This window comes from Pezoporus occidentalis, unplaced genomic scaffold (assembly GCF_034315485.1).
Source record: "Pezoporus occidentalis ecotype Australia unplaced genomic scaffold, CSIRO_AGI_Poc_V1 ctg31, whole genome shotgun sequence".
Lineage (NCBI taxonomy): Eukaryota > Metazoa > Chordata > Aves > Psittaciformes > Psittacidae > Pezoporus > Pezoporus occidentalis.
This window is the reverse complement of record NW_026915052.1, coordinates 3017071-3034227: the sequence shown is the minus strand read 5'-3', so window position 1 is coordinate 3034227 and position 17157 is coordinate 3017071.

The window sequence follows — 17157 nt, the reverse complement described above, 5'->3', positions numbered from 1 at the left end:
AGGATGGGGACTAAGGACTGAGTAAGGGCGGCAGGATGGGAAACGGTTTGTCACCTCTGAGAGTGCGCTTGCAAACTGCTGGAACCACAAATGAGCTCAGTGTTTAGCAAGATGGTGGATGCCAGCATGAAGCTTGGAAATGCCATTTTTAATTAAAAACTGCATTTTCAAATCAAGTTCCTAGTTAACAATGGGTGGGAAATTCTTCCCACCATGTAAGCTTTCTGAATGCTGTATTGACTAGCAAGATGGGTGCAACTTCTCCTTCCACAAAAGTGCTGCTACCATCATCTTCCCTTTCACCTCCCCCCATCAGAAGAAAAAGACTACATTGTTTGTGGAATCTCTCCTTATTCACATTCTGCATTTAGGCCAGACTAGACAGATTTTATTTTGTCCTCTCCACCCCCTTCATTGTTAACAATGGAGTGAACGCATGAGATTAACATGGCTCTTGACATGGCTCAGTTGTTTGCCATTTGGAAACTACTGATTCTTCGGTTGTATAATTGTTTAAGAAAAAAAAAATGTATGAAAAGATTCAGTCATTTTTTGTTTATTCCAAAGACGGGGAGAACAGACTAGTAGGGAAGAGATGGGGGAAGCCAACAGCAGAAACCAAATTAGTTTAAGAACCAGCATGTTCCCCTTACTTTAAGGAACACAGTAAACATTTCAAAAGTGCATGCCAGCTCATTATCTAACTCAGACTTCATTGACTTCATGAAAAACAGCAGCAGTTAAGCAATGTTTGCCAAAAGCAAATTTGGGTACATGCATTGCTAAAAAAATGTGATACTGCTCTGTACAGGTTCCTTAATCTGCCTCACAGGGGCAAATAAACATTTCATCATTATTATTTCTCTCTGTTGTTTAGCCCTTTTGTGATTGCTCTTCTAGTCTGTTTTGATCATTGCTTATCCAGAACTGTGGTGTGACATATGATTTGAGTTGTTGGCCAGAAAAAACCTCTCCATGTGTTTAAAGGTGTAGAGGCAACTTAAGTAACATGATCTTGAATGTAATATCTGCAAGTATGTTTTTTACAAAACTTTTTGTTAAAAAAAAAATCAAATGGATGTGAGCTATTTATGAATTCCTAAGTTTTAAGATTTAGTTTGTCATTAATTTAACATTTTTAATAAACACTTTTTTTCTATTTTATGAATAATATTGCTAGCTTTCTTTTTCAATTTGGTATGGCATTTGCAGTTTGCAGTTACATTATTGAAATTACAGTGACAAAGCATTTGAATATATTCAACTGTATATTCAACTATCATCATTTATTGTGATAACATGATACAGCAGATTCCATGTGTTGTTCCCGATGGATAAGTTACCAGTTTTTTGGGAAACTCAAGGAACTATGTCCAAAACAAATCCATGAATAGTTTGAATGCTATTGAACTTAGTTTCCTTTGGGAGCAACTCTTTACTCAAGAGAGAAACAAGCATCTTTTGAACAATATTTTTTATGAAATAGCTTAAAGAACAGCTCCTTTTGGAAGCCATGTAGGCTTTTTCTCATAGCCCTCACACTGTCTGGTGTGCATGTTTGCATCCTGTGGCCATAGATTTCTCTCATCTTCTCTCCTTTCAAAATTAAAAGGCCATTTTATTAAGGTTATTTCACTTTGGAATCTGCATACTCTTCTACCATATGTTTAAAATTCAGAGTTGCTGTGCAGTTCTGAACATTAGTTATTTCATTTCACATACAATACATCATATTCTTTATTAGAGTAAAGGGTATTTAAAAAAATACTTGTTTACTTGTTTCTTAAATATACAATTTCTGATTTTTTTTCTTTAAAAAACCCCCAATCATTTCGATTCAGAATTTCTTAATGAAATGGGGAATTCTGTTGGTAGAAAACAATGCCGCTTTCTTATGGTTTCTGAAATATTTATCTCATTTTCCTTTGGGGAAAAATAAAACAGCTGGTGAAATTAGGATTTCAAAATGGAAAAAAAATGCTTAAATAAACATCCATTTAACATTTTATCAAAAGCTGGAAAATGCTGGTGAAATTTAAATCTCCTCATCTTCCTTAATTCTCCTTTCTTCAAACATTCCTGCTGTAATTGTTGAGATTGTGAATCTTCATGACGACCAGGTGATAGCAGATTTTCTTTATCTCTTTCTTTTTTTTGGTTTATATATATTTTTTTTTTGTAGTTATGTCCAAACCAGTGTATATCAATACGTTCCAATATTTATTTCAGATTGTTCTTCTTGTTATGCAAAGATTGCTTCACTCCCATGGCATGGTTACTTCAGTCAGTGCAGTACAATTTGGAAAGTACATTGACATGGAAAATCAAAGTATTACACTTTGAGAGTAGTTTTTAAACAACAGTAGAAAGGACACTGCATTGTCAGCTGAAATAACTGAACCTTTCCTATTAGCGCTGATCACAGAAATGTCAGAGGAAGAGCATAAGGGAGCGATGCACACTTGAACCAAAGTTCCCATCACCTTATTCCTGATAGCAACCAGGAGAAGATGCTTATGGAGAAGTGTAATGAAGAGGGCAAGTACAGAGTGATTATTCCTGCTTGTATGCTTTCCCAGCTTCTGACAGTTAGCAGTTTTGGGACTCCCTGTGCTGCAGTTGCATCTTAGGCATTGTTTTTATGAACCACTGAGTGGGGAAGCAACAATAGGAACAATGGATCACTGTTCAGCATCAGTGGCAACTGCACTTAGAGACAAGTAAGAGTGCCACTTCAAAACGCTTGACATGGACAACAGAACTGAAGAGCCAGGAAATAATGGCAGTACTAAAGCCACACCCATGGCCAGAGGCAGCATCTCACAGCTCCTCCAAGCTGTGAACTCCTTGGGAGCTAAGAATCCCTACCATGCAGAGAGGTAGGAGCCAAACTCACCATTATATAATACAGCAACTTCAGCCCCTGTGGGGTCTTAATGGGGCATGGTGTCTTGTTCTTCAACGTAGGGGTTCCTGCCTGTGTGTTCCCGCTGAGATTCTTGTCTGTAAGTGTTATGTGACCTTGCCTCATACCATTATATGATGTCACCAGTCAGCTGATTTCTGGTAGTTAAGACAGACTTCTACATTCTCTCAGAGCTGCTGACTCTTTCTTTAGTTCCTGTTCAAGCGTCTGCCCCATCTAGGATGTAAGCAATTCCGTGTTGTTTCCTCTCACAGCCATCTCTATGGGTGGCCAGAAGGGCTGCCCAATAACCAGCCTTGCAACAGTCTTCCTGCACAGTGCTTGACCTATTATGTGATCAGCTGTTTGTTTCTTTCCAGAGCAAAGCATTTGGAAAATGACGCAGCCTGGGTAATGGAAATTCAAAATCTGGCCCCAGATTTCCTTATGAACCAGTCTGCTCCTCCACATCTGTGGAAAGGAACAGGTAGGCTGCTGCAAGAGCACTCTGCAAGCCCCTGCTCAGCAAGCCCTACTGTTAGTGAGTCTCTTGACTCTTGCTGAGTTCCTGTGAGTTTTTTGCATGCACTGCTTCTCCCTCCAAAGTGGCAACATGCTAGGATGCAAAAGAGAAGGTCCTGTCCTGAGTGAGCACTGAGCAGACTGGGAGGGCATTTGTGATGGATAGAAACTGAGCTGTGATGGTGTTGTGGGGTAGTTCCTGCTGTGTTTTGGTGACAGCGTGTGTATGTTTGAAGTTTACTTGGGGATGCAGAGTAATATGACAGCACAAGTTTCTGAACAGTTCCTCGCTGGATAAATAGCCCTATTCATTTCAGCACACGGCTGTGAGTGTAACACAGCTGCCGGAGTATAGTCATCTGCCTATGCACATATATTGTGTTATAATTCCTTGTTCCACTTTGCTCTTACAAAAATGTCACTGAACCCACAGATGTTTTGCTTGGGTGAGGACTGTGTTAAATCATCCAAAAAAAATTTCAGGAGCTGAGACCAGATAAGAATGAAAAGTGTCTCCAATAATCACAATTGAAACCATTTTTAAACTAAGTCACCTGTCTTCCTGACATTGTGACATTGTAAACGGCAGACCTTTTTTCCTTTTGCAATCCCATTATTTTTACTACATCCTTTATCTTTGTCTTTTGGAAAGAGGAAATGAAAATAAAACTTTGCTTTACGTTTTTGCTTGAAGGTAAACTGGAACATTTTAGCAGACTATCTTTAAATGACTGTTTACTTTTGCAGTGGTCAGGGCCAGTACTCGGGGCCATAGCTACATGGCTAAACTCCCATGCTCCTTTTTAACGATTCAGGGGTCAACATTTCTGAAAGGGTGGAATTGTTGGTGTTGGTGCAAAGCCACGGGTATGCTGGCCACTTTGCCTCAGAAAACTGCAAGACTGAAAGAACAAAAGCAAAGTAGTTCAGCCTCTGGGAAGTGACAGAGCACAGTCTGAATTACACTGATGTACACATTTTAATTTTAATGGATATACTCTCATTACCTGCTAAATATAGTCTGTTAAGCTCATTTCTGTGAAGCCAGAGCTGAACCACATCCTTTGGATGTGAAGGGCTATTGCGTTAAACTATTGTGCTACCCAGAGGGCTCAGTCAAATAAGGACAAGTTTGTAGGCAGGTGTAATTTCCTTTTAGAAAATTGGTAGTGCTTCTGCATTCTGTAATGTGTTGATTTTAGTCTCTACAAAATACAGCTTGCATTCTCTTATAACTAGTAACAAATCACGCATCTGGAACAAAGATGAACTAGCTGAGCAGCATATTAGGTTTTACTGCAATCTGGTTCAGATCCTCTAGTTCCTTTCAACTTAAACTGTGCAAAAAAATGTACTCCCAGTCTTTGTTTTTATCACTTGTAGCATTTAACAGAGGTCATAGTGACCCAAAGGAAGCTTAAGAGGAAAGTATTTTTATGGATCTTGGAAATGGATTTTGACTGTGTTGACAGGGGGCATGAAGCCAAGCCCGGCACTCCTGTGTGTCTTTCATTTGCACTCTTTATTTTTCCTTATGCTGGGTGGGTTCAATCATGCAGCCACATCTATGGATGAGGCTGAAATCTGCAATAATTAGTATATCTCTTCTCTGATGGCTTTTGTCAAAAGAATACTTTAAAATGTTCATTTTTTTTTCTGTGGCTGGATCATTGAATTAACAAATATGTAGCCACTGTTGAAAAGAACAGTCTTCCAGTGAATGCCCGAACATTTGATCCTGAGCTTAGTAACTACCATCTTGTGATGAGCAAACTTTTTCTTAATGGGGATTCACCTCAGGTCACTAGATTCAACACCGTGTTGTCTATTTTCTTTCTTTCTTTCTCTCTCTCTCTTTTTTTTAATGATTTCATCTGTTTAGATTTTACCTACTTGTCTGTCTGTCTGGCTGATTAGACTGGTGCAAAGCTCTTTGGGAAGTGACATAAATGCTGGTATCAACTAGTATTCACTTATTGACTTTATAGTGTTTCTGTTTAATGTAATGATCAGTTTTTTAACAAAAAGTATTTCAAAACCTGTAAAAAACTAGTAAGATATGTATCAGTAGAATTCCATTAGATGTTCTGATGGTAACTTATTTCATGGTTCAGAAGCGCTAAAGCTATCCAGATATAAACACTTAACTCTGAAAATTGATTAAAATTTATTTAACTGATATTTGTGCTATGCTTTACACCATCCTTTGCAACAATACAGAACCTAGGGAGGCATGTAGGTATCTAGCCATATGTGTAGCTGCTAGAGCTTCCAAGTACAAAATGCTCAGAAGGTTCGTTTCTACGAAATTCTTGGATTTTGCTGTATCACACAGTTTAAAAAAGCTTTTCCAAGTTTTTTTTTTAAAGGGCAGTGTCCATGTCTTTAATGTTTTTTCAAATGCTCTGTATACATCTTGATTCTGTGTTTATCAGGTTGTCTATGCTCAGATCTTACTAACCTATGGATTACCATACTTTTGCATTCATTATAATTACTCCTTCCTCTGGGCAAGACTTAAAAATCTATTTGGGAGAGGGGTTGGCCCTCAGATGTACTTAATACATTAAGTTTCTTTCCCCGTGTCCATCTGATGTAAAAGACTAACTCTAAAATGTAAAATTTACAAGCTCAGGTGAGCTCTGCTGTCAATATGCAGAAATAAGTGGTTTTAGCATTTTTTCTGTTTTTTTTCTTTTTCTTAATAAGGGTAGGAGTAACTTTTGCAAACAGAAGTCCTTCAGAACTGTGTGGCTCAAAGTATCTTTGTTTTAAATGTAAATAGTCTTATTTTGGTGTTTTATATAATCACAAATATAAACATTTGCTTTTGTTTTATTTCTAACCACATCATATGCATCTTCTTACTGCATAGGAAAGAAACTCACTGCTATTACTGACATTATTTTGTAGTGACGTTTCAAATTGAAATTATAGAATTCCAGGTCTTTGTGTGATGATATTCCTCCTTTCATGCACTTAGTTCTGATCATTATTGTACATTCAGTGAAAAAGAAGGCCAAAAGCCCTTTAAAAACACATTAATTACATTAAAACGCGTTACCAGTGCTGGTCATAATAGCTACAGGACACACATATCAAATCATACTATTATACTTTTACAGTATGCTGCCCTTTCCTAACTCCCTCTTACCATTGTGATTTGTATTTGACTACAGAAGCAACTGTTGTCTCTAATCAAAGTAAGAAAATGTAGTGTTCATAGTTTCAGTATGCCATGAATAATAAACAGTGCATTTCCTGTGGTTCTCTGGTTAGTTTGTAATAAAGTATATTACAAATGTAGCTCTGGCATTGTCTCCAGTTTAAAAAAAAATAGTTGTATCAGGCCCCTTATTTACCAGAATCACACTGAGTAAAAGTTTAACTATCATGTCAAGGCTATCTTCTCAATAACACAACAGGCAAACTTAAGTGAATTAGAGAACAAAGTACAAATGTGTTTGCAACTAGCATTTCCATAAGATAATTCACATTTTACTATGTACTTATGGAATGCCACTGTGACACTTGGTGGATATATACAGGCTGAGTAAATAAGGGAGGGGAAATCATGTTGTAACATACTTCCCTTGTTGAGTCATGAACCCTTCAGCATATGTTACTGAGCCTTCTATCCAAGTAATTTCTGTCTGGTTTAAGTCTAATTACCCATTTCAAATAGTGCATACAATTAACAGTGTTAGAATTCCACTCACCTATGAATGAACTCCCTAGTGTGTTGGCCATTATGATAATGGCAGTCGTGTTGGCTATCTCACGGAAGTCACATCTGATGGGCTAGCAAAGTTGCTCTGCAGTGAAGAGACCTTAAAGTGACAAAAACTGCCTCTGTTAAAGTAAAAGGTGTTTTTTCTGTTGACTCAGATGGCTTAAGAATTTACAAGAATGGTTTCAATATGCCCTAAGATCAGCTTTCTGAGAACATTATGGGGGTCTCTTCTCCAGTAGCACCATGGTCTTCTGGACTTTGGGATGTGAGGATCCACACAGGGGCTAAGAGCAACTCATTAAAAATTCCCTTTCTGGACCATAGAAATGGACAGGCGAGGCGTTTCTGAGAATACCAATAGGAAGATGCATCATGTTATCTGGTATATCTTATCATTTCTGATTAAGAATTTAAGAATTTATCCCTAAATATGCCAATTCTTTTAACTGACATGTCACCACATTGGTTTAGATGTAATACAGTCACATTTTATTATCTTGCATGATTCTGTGCAAAAAAACCCTTTAAAATCTTGTAGGATGATCTAAATACTACTTTTTTAGTTACTGGTATTATTTGAAATGCCAGAGCAATCACAGAATAATTTTAATTTTATTTAGGAAACATATTTTTAAAAAGTTTAAAGCTTTGCTTCTGATTGTGAAAGTGGTATTAAAACAAGGCAGAAATGTGTTTGTAGTTAACTCCCAGAGGGCTTGGTGTCAGAAGAAATGTAACTCTGTATTATCCTTTTTAGGAAGGTAGCCTCTACCAGATGTAAGCTCAGAAATGGCAATTGTCATAAACGTAAATGACTAGCAGGTTTATCATGCCAGTCTCTGGGGCTGTCTTGAATTTTGGCAAGAGGCAAAGAGTAGGCCAAGCAGTCCTCATGGGAACAGTAAAAATATGTTGGTATTGTTTAATTCTTTCATAACATACTAAATTAATTTATTTGTTTTTGAGCCTTTTAAAGTATAATGCCATAAGGGAATGTGTTTTTCATATAGTTCTCTTACAAATATATTAAAGTTTTAGGGAGAGCAGCCTATGAGTAAACACTACTGGTCATCTACATTGGGTGACTGGGGGACAATGCTTGATTTTCTTGCTGTTTTACATTCTGCATAGTAATTGGCATCAGTGCAAAGTGATCTTACATGTACCTTTTGTAATCTTTTTGTACAGATGTAGACAACTTTAGAACATGAAGGATTGTGGAGTATGAGTCATATTGTTCGTAAATTCTTGCAAAGCACCTTGTCATAATACTCATAATTGGGTAGATGCTTTTGATGGCTTTTTGTGTTTGACTAGTAATGTATAGTTCAACCATATTTCTTCCAAACCACTCAAACCACTGCATGATACACTCTAGACTAGTCCATAAATTCTGAGAGTTAAATGAAACTTACTCTTCACTTAACTCATTGCCGGATTATTGGATTATTTCAGTAGGAGATCCCTATTATTTAAGTAAAGTGAAGTGAAAAATTATCTCTGTATATACATATACATATACATATACAACAGGTAAAACTGAATCTCAGATTTTTTGTTCCTCGTAGCTCCATTGATCATTCACAAAGTAATAGCTTCAAAAATGCCAACACTGCAAGAAAGCTAGCTTTACAGCTTTTTGGAGAGTTACCAGCACCAAAACCAAGTATACTGTAATTGCTTCTCTTCTGTTTATGTGGAGCACTTTTTAATCTCTGAAGCTGTACATATTAAAGGGGGGGGGGGGGAAGCAACCAACCCCGCTTTTTCCCAGGTGATTAATCATCTTTGCCCATTCCTCTCTTTTCTACCATTGTAGCCTCTCTTTTCTACCATTGTCCTGGGTTCAGCAGTAGGAGTCGTTTTTCTCCTTAGTAGCTGGTGCAGTGCCATGGTTTTGACTTTCAGCCTGGGAACAGTGCTGATAACACCAGTGTTTTTAGTTCTTGCTCAGTAATGTTTACCCTGACCAAGGACTTTCGGAGTCTTATGCTCTGCCAGGGAGGAGGGGAAGCAGAGAGGAAGCAGAGACAAGACACCTGACCCAAACTAGCCAAAGAAGTATTCCATACCAGAGCACGTCACGCCCACTATATAAACTGGGAGCTGTTACCTGGAAGGGCTAGATCACTGCTTGGGTTGGGCTAGGTATCAGCCAGTGGGTGGTGAGCAGTTGTATTCTCTTCCCTTGTTATTTCCCTTATCAGTATTATAATTGGTGGTAGCAGCAGTGGTTTGTGTTATACCTTAGTTACTGGACTGTTCTTATCTCAACCCGTTGTAGTTACATTCTTTTGATTCTCCTCCCCATCCCTCTGGGAGCTGGGGGGCAGGGATGTGGGATGGGGGGGGAGAGGGGGAGTGAGACAGAGACTGCGTGGTTCTGATTTACGGCTGGGCTTAAACCATGACAACCATACACCCTGGCAGGTTATTTTGAAGAGAGAAAAAGAACAGAAGCCATTGAAAGCTTCTGGAACTGTCAGGTTTCTGTAGATATTATCTGACTGTCCACTTATCTGTAATACATTTCTATATCTCGTCATACATATCTAGACAGAGAAAGCCAGGGTATCAATCATTTTTATGAGTACTGCAAAGATCAGAGTTAACCTATGGGTCAAAACCACTTCATTTATTTGGAAACATAGAAAGAAGTTGATCCTTGGACACAACTTGGCAGGTTTCCCTTAGAATCAGTGGAACTCTGCCAATTTATGCCATGCTTCTCATTTGCAAAATCCCCTTATAGAATCCACTGAGCATTCTTTTCAACACTTTTTTTTTCTTGATATTGTCAAGAAATGAAGGTAACAATGGTGAGAGTAATAGAAGTTATATGCTTTAAAATTAAGGGAAAAGAGTCTTATAAATTAACAGACTGAAATTAGAAGGGCCTATTTATTTCTGATGCATTGTTGAATTTAACATCTGATTTTTTCTTTTCTTTTTTTTTTCCCCTGGACAGCTAGCATATCTATTTCTCCCCACTAGAGCTGCTAACAGACATGTTAGTCCGCATCTAACAATTTCTGAGTGATATTAGCCACCAGTACAAGTCCACTATGGCCAAATACAAGCTTTTAACTTCTCTGCCAAATCTTTCTCAATATCTTCCTTGCCTGATCACCATTTTGCCTACTGTTTAGGCCTTTGGCCGGGAAAGTCATTCAACAGAAACTTTAAGTCATCGCTTTCGGTTCTTGAAGCCTTTTTTATACAACTTTTCTAAGAGAAGCCATTTTCTTGTATCCGCATTCATCCAGATTTCCCTTACCAAGTGCAAACTATTTCTCTTTGGTTTCCCAGTCTTTTGTATCTTCAGCCTCTGCCTCATCTTCAAGATGGCCTTCCTGTTGGCTGCTGATGCCAACCTTCATTTCTTTTTTTTGATTTCATGCAATTAATTTTGTGTTTTCTGCTGCTTCTAATGCTTGAAAAGAATTTCATGTAACCAGTCACTAAACAATCTGTAAGTCTTACTGTAGATGCTAAAAATTCTCTTTATTTTTTTTTTTTTTCAGTAGCTAAAAGAAACCTCACCAAAAACTAGGTCAGTAGTTGTAGATTACTATAGGTGGGACCACCTGGTGTTGTACTTGTCATGGTTTAAACCCAGACAGTAGCTCAGAACCACGCAGCTGCTCGCTTACTCCTGCCCTTCATCCCCCCACTCCTGGAAGGATGGATGGGGAGGAGAATTGAAAGAAGGTAAATCCTGCGGGATGAAATAAGAACAGTCTGGTAACTAAGGTCTAATACAAAACTACTACTGCTACCATCAATAATAATAATGATAAGGGAAATAGCAAGGGAAGAGAATATCAAACTAAAAGGAAAAGAAAACAATAAGCACAAGTGATACACAATACAATTGCTAACTACCTGCTGACTGATACCCAGCCCAAACTGAGCAGTGATCTGGGCCTTCCGGGTAACTCCCCCCAGTTTATATACTGGGCATGATGTGCTGTGGTATGGAATACCCCTTTGGCTAGTTTGGGTCAGGTGTCCTGTCTCTGCTTTCTTCCAGCTTCCTGTGGCCCTCCTCACTGGCAGATCATGAGACTGAAAAGTCCTTGATTGGGGTAAGCATTACTTAGCAACAACTAAAAACATTGGTGTGTTACCAGCATTGTTGTCAGACTAAAGTTGAAAAAAGCACTGCAACAGCTACTAAGAAGGAGAAAAGCAACTGTTATAGCTGAACCCAGTGCTGTTGCCTTTGGTATTTGTTTCTCACCCTTTCTATATCCATAATGTAATTTCGTTGGGGTAGAGTGATATGTGTTTTGCTCATGTTGCCACAGAACGCAGCACAGGAGAATCTTCATGCCTAAATACTGTTCCTCCATGAAGCTTAGGTAAGCCACAGCATGTTAGGAAACGTCTGAATGCCAATTCTCACTAATTCTCAGCACATATCCTGCATAAGCCATCAGCATAGAGAAACCTCCAGTAGTCATCTGCTGCCTCAATTTCTGTTGGAGGGGTGATAGCTAAGTATGTTACTGAATACTTTTATTATATGAGCTATCTTAAACATTTTTGTCATATATATTAAAATGTATGAGAGGAATGTGGAAGCACACTGACAAAATCGCTGAATATCAAGTTGTGGATTCTGTGAGACACATCTACCTGAAATTATAGAACATTTGGGAAAGGGATATGGTGGGACTACTCATGTCTGCAGGAGAAGCTGCTGGAGAAGTCCTTCAAAATTTATAGTTAAGTATTAAAAAATATAGAGAAGCAGAATACTCCTAATACTAGATAACCCTTAGCATGATTGGGAAGTACTAGTATTCAGCTGATGAATAATGTGTGCCATAAAGGTAACAAAGATAAACTGCAAGAACAGACTACACTTCAGTGAACGTAGAAAAATGTCCTAAAGACATGAGGTGACAATTTCACTCCATGTTTTCTCATTCCTTGCTGCAGAACAAAGCTCCAGGCCTTTCTAATAGGAATGTTACCTGCAGATGAACTTGGTGTTTTTATAAATAATAGGTGCTTCCATGCCCAGGTTTAGTGGTTTTGCACCACCCAGAAAAATAATGACCTGGACATAAGACCTCTCTATTATTAACAGAAAACTGACTCAGGAGCCTGAAATGCAAAGACACTTCCATAAAGATATGTGGAGGTGAGATACGGAGAGCAAAGGGGTGGCTGAGGTGAAGAAACAAAACACAGAAAACATGAGCTAGAAAGGCTGATAAGTTGAGAGGCTGGTTTTCTGAAGAGAGGGAGCAAAATAGGAACTTGGATACAGGCAGCTAGATGTTACAGAAGACGGGAATGGGTGACAATAGGAGAGAGAAATGGGGAGCGTATAATACTTATTTTTCTCTTCTGAAATATCTATAGCTTTTCAGTGTTGTGATAATGAAATTATATTTTGGGTAAATTGCTGCAAGATAACCCCTTTCACTTGTAGTAAATCCTCTTTTTCAGTTGTAAAATGCAGTTGTAAAATACATAGTGAAGCTCTCAAGTAGTAGTGTAGTTGAGATCATAACAAGATGTATACCTCTTCAGGAACGTGAATTTTAAGTTAACTACCAGTATTTTCCTGTGGTCAGGAAAAGCAATGGTGAAAAGAGTTATTTATTTTTCCAAACTGTGCAACAAATAGTATGATATTGCAGAGTAAAACAGATTATTTATATTCAAGAAATTTTAAAAATACTGTAAAATAGAGAAGAAAAATACCTTTTCGTTAGGACATGCAAAGCCTTTGCATCTTTTCTGGTTTCTAACAGTCTTGCAAAATCATAGAATCGCTTAGGTTGGAAAGTCCTTTAAGTTCATTGATTCCAACCATTAACTTAGCATTGCCAAGTCCGCCACTAAATCATGTCCCTGACCACCATATCTGCATGTCTTTTTAATACTTCTAGGGGTGGTGATTCGACCACTTTCTTGGGCAGCCTGTTCCAATGCTTAATAATCTTTTCAGTGAATAAATTTTTCCTAATATCCAATCTAAACCACCCCTGGCGCAACTTGAGGCCATTTCCTCTTGTCCTATGTTGCTTCGGAGAAGAGACTCACACCCACCTTGCTAAAACCTCCTTTCAGGTATTTGAAGAGAACAATAAGATCTCCCCTCAGCCTCCTTTTCTCTAGGCTAAACAGCCCCAGTTCGCTCAGCTACTTCTCAGAAGACTTCTCCCTGTTTCAGACACACTCAAGCATCTCAATGTCTGTCTTGTAGCGAGGGGCCCAAAACTAAACAAAGTGCTCAAAGTGTGGCCTCACCAGTGCTGAATACAGGGAGACAATCACTGCCTTAGGCCTGCTGGCCACACTATTTCTGATACAGGCCGGGATGCCACTGGCCACCTTGGATGCCGGGGCACAAGCAGGCTCATATTCAGCTGGTGTCAATCAGCACCTCAGGTCCTTTCCCACCAGGCATCTTTCCATCCTCTCCTCCCCAAGCCTGTAGCATTGCATGGGGTTTTTGTGACCCAGCAGGACCCAGCACTAAGCCTTGTTGAATCGCATACAACTGGCCTTGACCTATTGATCCAGCCTGTCCAGATCCATCTGCAGATCCTTCCTATCCTTCAGCAGATCAACACTCCTGCTCAACTTGGTGGCATATGCAAATGTCCTGTGGGTGCACTCGATTCCCTCATCCAGATCATTGGTAAAGATATCAAACAGAGCTGGCACCAGTACTGAGTCCTGGGGAATGCCACTTGTGACCAGCCACCACCTGGATTTAACTCTATTTGCTACCACTCTTTGAGCTTGGCCATCTAGCCAGGGTTTTACCCAGCAAACAGTACACATGTCCAGCCAGTTTCTCCAGGAGAATACTGTGGTAAATGTTGTCAAAGGCTTTACTAAAGTCTAGGTAGACAGCATCCACCGGCTTTCCCTCATCCGCCAAGTGGGTCACCTTGTCGTAGGAAGAGATCAGTTTAGTCAAGCCAGTCAAATTAAGTTCCTTTAATTTAAAACTACTTTTATTTATTTTCACTCAGTTTTTATTAGAACTATCATTGTTTTCATGGTCTTAAGAAGTAAATAACAAGTCTTAAATCAGCTGATTCTTTTAAACTGCTCTCCTTGAGTTAGCTAGGAAAAGCACAAGCAGTCCTTAACAATACAAAGGGAAAGTAACACTGTTGCCAGTTATCAGTTTGTAATGTATTGAACAGTAGTTGAATTAACTTGAATGCCTTCTGTGGTGGAAAATGTTAGAATTTACTTTAAACTGTAAAGAGTCAAATACTTAGGAAAGAAACCCCAACAAACTGTAAAATGCTCTATTAGTGTTGTCAAAACCAGCAACAAGTCAGATTTTCCCTTGTGGTATGTTGCTTGTGAGAACAGTGCAGACTGTCATGCAAGTCTGAAATCACAGGCAGTCCAGACAGTGTGGTATGGAATCACATTGTCACTATACGGCCTTTGGGAAGGATGGATATCTTGAAGGTCCTTTGTTCAGTCAGATTGAAGGCAAGGAGTCCAGGTAGGTCTCATGACTGAAGCAGATGTATCTCTAAGCCCCTATTTTCTAGGTCTATCTCCCTTCTTACCTGCTTGAGGTCCATGGAGATTATCAGGAAATAGAAGTGAGGAGTGTCTGCAGCCTTGGGGGTGTTGGGCATATAGGACTAGATTTTCTAGCAGTGTGAAGAAAAATGGCAGAGAAAAACATCTTGCTCTCATCTCCCACTCCTTGCCAAAATCTGCCACCAAACCCAAGAAATACTGTACACAGGCCAGGGACAAACTCAGTATACTTCAAGCTACTGTTAAGAAGTTGTTATTTATTTGAAACTTCAAACAAGGTTACAAAATCATAAGCATAAAAATCAGCAGAGGATGTGCTCTTTCCACCACCATAACGTAAACCTCAGTATGACAAATTACCAGAGGCCTGCAGCAGTCAGAAAAACCCAAACCTTTGCTCTTTCTTTACAGAGGTTTTAAAGAATAAAACTCATAAATATTGAAACTACCCAGGACAGTAGATGGGGTTCACAATGTCACTGTCAAAACCTGGCTTTCCCTTGGCTGCCCTCATAGTAAAGCTTTTCAAGTTAGATCCAGAGAAGACTTGTGTGTACAGAAATGTCTTTGGTTTTACTTAGTATGAGCCAATAGTGGACAAAATACTTCTAATATGACAATGATAACTTACATATCGTACCTGTAGTACTAGCTTGACTGCAAGTGAAATTAAAGGAAGAAGGGACCAATACTCTATTTTTTGCCCTCAGCCTGCTTGTCTTGTGCATTTACACACATTTTGGGTAGCATTCCTTCTTGGCAATGATGCAGCAGCAGCAATACAGGAAAACAAGACTGGGTATGGCATAAAACATGACTGTACAGACATGTGGTTCTTCCGTCTACATATTATAAAAGAATCTCTGCAGGCAAGACCACAGTCAATACTTAAGTCTGGATTGTCAATTGGCATGGGTGCCCAAGATGAGTTTCTTACTTGACACATCCAAGAGACCAGCCTTGGACTGCTTCTGGCTTCAATATGGCCATCCGCAAAATATTCTCAGGGTTGTAGACATCTTTATTTCACAGTCTATATCACCACGAGATATTAAGTCCTCCTAAGAAGGCCTTTGTGTTTATCTTGTCTGTTCTTTGTGGGTGCTGTGAGATAGACAGAGGTGAACACTTGAGGCCTGGTTGTCCCAGGCATAATTGCACTGGAAACTTATGAATACTCTATCTTTTGCTACTGAGCAGAACATGCTCTGCCCAAAGGCTGAGTTTAACTGCTGGTTTTAACTTTTCCATCCTGGAATCATCAGCCACTGTCTTAGCCTATGGGCTAGAAAAGAAACTGGTAGAGGAGTTAAGGTCCTGCAGGACTTTGGCATCAGGTTGGGAAGAGAGGTTCAATCTCCCTCTCACATTAGCAGTCCTGAGGGGTAGAGCCTTTAGACTTTGGTGATGAAGAAAGGAAAATGTCATTTGGTTTGAATAGGCAGTTTCTCTGCATGCTCTTTGGTGTTAGTTTCCCCTGTTTAGTGTGTGGGTATCATACATGACAATGGGAAAGAGAAAAATACTTTAGAAAAACAAACAACTCCTCCCTCTCAATAAAAAAAAAAAGAAAAAAGAAAAAAAGAAAAAGCAATAGGAGACTGTGGTTGTAAAGCCACAATAATTGGCAACAAGGCTCCAAGGCAAGTGTAAGCCTTGAAATTTCTTCTAGCTCTTAAAAAAACCCTCATCCAAACAAACAAAAAAAAAAAAACCCAAAGCACAACAACTCTCTTTCCACGGATTCCAGCTTAATGATGTTTCCTCTCTTCCCCCTCCCCCTTTTTTAGGAAGATTTGAAAGAATTTATTTTAAACTTTGTCATAACTGTTTTTTTTTTGTTTTATGTTCTATAAAGAATGATGAATGGTTTTTATTTAAAAATTAAAGAAATGCCAAGTCTGCTCTGTTACTGTTTTCCCAGTGATTTCGTGGGTATCTCAGAGGATAATTATTGATCTCTTTCTCAATAGAACAGCAGGAGTGAAAATGTTGATTCGTTAACAAAGAAAATCTTAATCAAAGCCTGTGTTAGTTGCTGAAAATAGAGAGTAATTTAAAACAAAAAAAGAAAACAAAAACTTTAGAATAGTCTCACTTTGCAGTTTCTTTTCCCCAGTTGTTTAGTTTTCACTTTCTTGACTTTGGTAGTATCATGTGGTCAATCATGAGAGTCATTGACAGCAGATTTTCTAATACAAAGGGAAAAAAGTAAAGGGAAAGAAAAACATACAAGGGAGACTAGTGTTTGGAGATGAGCTGGTTTTTGTGCTTCCAGCTCAGCATGTAGCTCAGCTCAGACTTCCTGAGCTTCCAGCTCACACATGCCCTGTAACCCTTCTGTACTTCAGTTCCTCATTAGATAAAGTATGGAAGAGAACACTTATGCTATTTTTTGTAGAAGTGCACAGAGTTACAATGATTTAAAAGTATTCAGAGATTATTCTTCCTGTGCATC